A 4,282-nucleotide genomic window follows, 5' to 3' on the forward strand; every position below is an offset into this window, starting at 1 on the left:
CCTACCCCCCAATTGAAAGAAGAAAAACTACTAAAGGGATGCATCTACATGAGACATTTACTTCTGAGTCGTCTAATTAACTGCACAGTAGTTGTCTCAGTATCTACACTTGAGGCCCTATTAGGGCACACAAAACTAATAAGCTCTGCAGCAGAATAGTACTTCTATATACACAAGTATTACCCTGCTCTGGAGTCTTTTTATGCACAGCAGCCCATGTGTAGACACCAACCTGGCTGGTTGGGGCAGGAGGGTGCTTCAATGCAGGGGCTGCCTGCTGGCTAGTCCCATGCTGAAGCACCTTTGTACCCCAGATAGCCCCCCCACAACCCTAACCCTAAATTCCTGGCTTCCCCCAGCACACAGAGCAGTCCTGGACTGCAAGGCTGACCCTTGGGTCTCCCTGCCACCTAAGGCTGCTCCAGTCAGGTTCCACATGCTGCTCACGAATAAACCCCTGAGCTAATTGATCTAAAGTTATTTACTCCTGGGCACATGTTCAAAGAGCATGCCTGGGAGCAAAAAGCTCCCTAGCAATAAGCTCTGGAGTTTATTCTCTTGCACTAATTGCACACAGGGAAACAAAAAAAAAAAATGAAAAAGCAGAGTATACTTTGTAGGGATCGGCATGTACATTTCACCATAGGGACTGAACCCAGTCAAGCCCAGGCTGCTGGGCAAATGAAACATTTGGCTTAGCTATCCACTATTAAATTTAGTTACAGGGCCCATTACAGTTCAATCTGAGAGAAAGTATAACCGTCCCTGTATTTTAGTGATTGTCAGTTTTCAAAAAGAGTTCTTTTGTTACCTTATTATAGATAACAGAGAGGTTTCTGTACAATTAACAGTTTATAGAAAGCTAAATACACTTTATATTAAAAGTAGTTGAATAAATAGCTAATAAAGGATTAATACATGATTACAAGATGCTCTAATAAATGGTTATTCAACTGTTATCAAATCCAGATAGTCAAAGGATTGCTTATGGCCATCTCTAGTGTGCTTATTACATGTTTAACTCATGCTATTTATACTTATACCTGTAACATATGCAACAGAGAATAATCTTTTGTTACTATTTATAAAGAAACTATTTATAAATCTATCCTTAATTCAAACTCTCTAGTTGAAACCTCAGAGTACGAATTCTCCTCCTTTAGATTTATTAAGGGATCAAAACACTTCTGAACTGGGATTCCATCTATTCTAGCTTCATAACAAATGAAGAAAGAGCAAACAAGGATGAATCTTCAGTTGACATACAGAACTAATGGCAACTGGCTGTGGAAAAAGGGGCTAAGTACAGGCAGTCAAACAGCCCAAGGCTTAATCAATTAAATATTCTCATGTTAATCTAAACTGCACAGATTGAACTGATAAGTGAGTGAATAGAAATTCACTTTTGATTCTGGAAATGCAGCCACATGCCTGCAGTGACCCAGGCCAGAAGCTGGGGGGTGCTAGAGCATACCTCCCTGTTTAGCTGGGGCAGACAGCTTGGGCCAAGGCTAGCCTGCCCACCTAGTGAAGGGGCTAGGGGATCAGGGAGGTGCAAAGCATCCTGGGATGCTGGGGGACTGTGAGTTAACTTGAATCTGAAGGGACTATGGGACAAGTTCAATAAAGTGATTTCACCTAAATCAGTTAAGTCTGGTACTAAATCCAACCAGGTTAAACGAGTTTTGGCTATTTAGAAAGTAGTTTATGTGCACTGAACTTCTGTTGTGTTACAAATTTGAACTGGTTTCCAAACACACCAGTTTAGGTGTAATTTCTGCCCCTAGCCAGGAAAGCTTATACAGCACTTATCCTCAGTAGCTGTGTGTGGCATTCTCTGTTTCTCCCATTCTTTTGAGTCAAAGAAAAAAATTAAGTGCAAACTGTTACCACACAAAGAGGTCACAAGTTATATAAAATCAATCACCATACTTAGATTCTTCCAAAACAAGCATAAAATATAATAAAGCCTTTTAAACTGTTATAATGTGACTTTTACTAGACTATCACTCAGGTAAATAAATAAATGATACTGCAGTCCCAGAAGGGATACTCATCAGCTCCTGTCATAGAAAACACTTTCCACAATTTTACTTTAACTGTCATTTTCCAGAAAGGAATGATTTTTAAAAATGGCATCTTTTGATCTCTGTCAAACAGATATAAGTGATATTAACCAAACTTCAATTATTTCTTTAAAACTTCCACAGATCTCACTGAGACTGTTACAAAATCATCTCTGACTCCTTGTAAATGACATCCTATTGTTAAAAAGGAAGGCATTGCTAGATTGCCAAGCAGATGAGTGTTTAGTAAAACTACACTTATTTTCAAAAAGTTGCACTTCCAGCAGAAGAGTCCGTTGTGAAAAAGATTTTTTCTTTTTAATAAATTGTAAAAGTCTTCAAGGGCTACGAAACCACATGTTATGGAGATCATTGTGCTCACATGTGAAAAAGGCAGCTTATGCAGAAGAACAGAAAAAAGGTTATTGCAACCCATCTAATAGGAAGTTTGAAATGACCTTGGGGTCCTTCTAACATCCTTGTTTATGGCTGTGAAAATGCAGATGTTGGTTTTTGTGATTTACAAATTGCATTACCATTAGTATTAAGGTTATCCAGTTGGAATGAAGCATAAAACTTTTTATTCACAAAGAATAAAAGCTTATTTAGCTTCACTTGTTTCTTGAAGGCTCAGAACAGCACAGACTTCCAATGCCTGAAGAAGGGTGCCCGAAAGCTTGCTAAGATTTTTTTCCAACTAATCAGCTGCTCTAATAAAAGATATATCACATCTGCTCAAAGAAACTTGCCTGCCTTATTCACAAAGAGATATTTAAGATGCACCACAGAAAAAACAAACAAACAAAAACATAGGCCTTATATATATTCCCCTATAGAATTGCGCAGGATGAGAAAGGTATTGTAAGTGTGAAGTAGCTATGAGAGTCCAAAAGTTATGCAAAAGGCAAGGATTTCTTAGGATCATATTTAATTAGACCAACTATGAAGCTGGGATAATGCTTGACTTTATTTAACTGTCACTGAGTCACCGCTTCATCTCTTAAAGGGTGTGATCATCTCAGTGATGCATACCAGCAGTATCCCACATAGGGATGGCCTTTGTGTGTTCTTCCTCATGATCAGAGTATTTCTGTCCTCACTATAGCTCACCTGCCATGACTTAATTGGAAAACACCAAGAAGAATTGTTTAGTCTGTGAACAGTCCTGACCCACGAATTGGAACACTGTTAACACTGCTGCTTTAAGGGCCCTGAATGGGAGATCCTCCAACCCCTACACTTCTGCTTCAAGCCTCTGGATATTCCTTATAGCCTTAACCTCCTGTAAGGGTATTCATTCACATACCTTCAGGAAATACAGTGCCTATGCTCCTCACTGAAGGCACTGGGCTTCACCCCTGGAATATCTAATAGTCCATTCTGTATGGGTATAAGAAATGGGGAGCAGCTCAGCTACTTGTCACCAGTCCACAGGTCAGGTCCCTCTGTATTCTGCTTCACCCTGTACCCCTGTCTTGGGGTCTCCTGGTATTTCTCAGACAGCTCTCTGGTCCAATCAGGGTCCACATCCATAAAGCACCTGGAGTGTGTTGTCCATGCTGGAGGAGTCACTGGTCCATGAATCACTGGCCAGCTGTTTTTAATCAGGGCTGGTGTCTTTCCCAGGCCCCACTCCCAAGAAGGGAAACTTACTTCCCTGGACAGCACGTCCCCTCCCAGGGTCCTCCATGTCTAGCCTGGCCGACTCAGTCTGTGCAGCCAAAAGTGTGAGGATGACCTTGCATAACCTGCTCTGCTCCCAGAGGGAGCAACAGTCTGAGATGATTCCTGATGCCCTGTAGGTAAGGGGAGGGGTGGAATCGATGTTTTTTCTCCCCTTGCCTCAGCTGCTCTGGCACACTGAACTACATTACTCTAAGATGTGACCAGTAAATATCAAGGGCTATGGGCTGTACATGAGATGTTGAACAGTGCGGGCCCAAGGACCGAGCCCTGGGGGACCCCACTGCCCACATCCCTCCAGGACAAAAATGACCCATCCACTAGCACTTGCTGGGTGCGGCCCTCCAGCCAGTTGGCGACCCATTTGACTGTGTAGGTGTCGACACCATAGTCCCCCAGTTTTTTAATGAGAATGAGGTGAGAGACAGTGTCGAAGGCCTTCCTAAAGTCTAGAAAGACTATGTCCACTGCTACCTCTGCATCTAAGGATTTGGTGACCTGGTCATAGAAGGCCACCAGGTTGGTCTGACAGG

Source organism: Crocodylus porosus, unplaced genomic scaffold, assembly GCF_001723895.1.
Source record: "Crocodylus porosus isolate Cpor-Errol unplaced genomic scaffold, CroPor_comp1, whole genome shotgun sequence".
Lineage (NCBI taxonomy): Eukaryota > Metazoa > Chordata > Crocodylia > Crocodylidae > Crocodylus > Crocodylus porosus.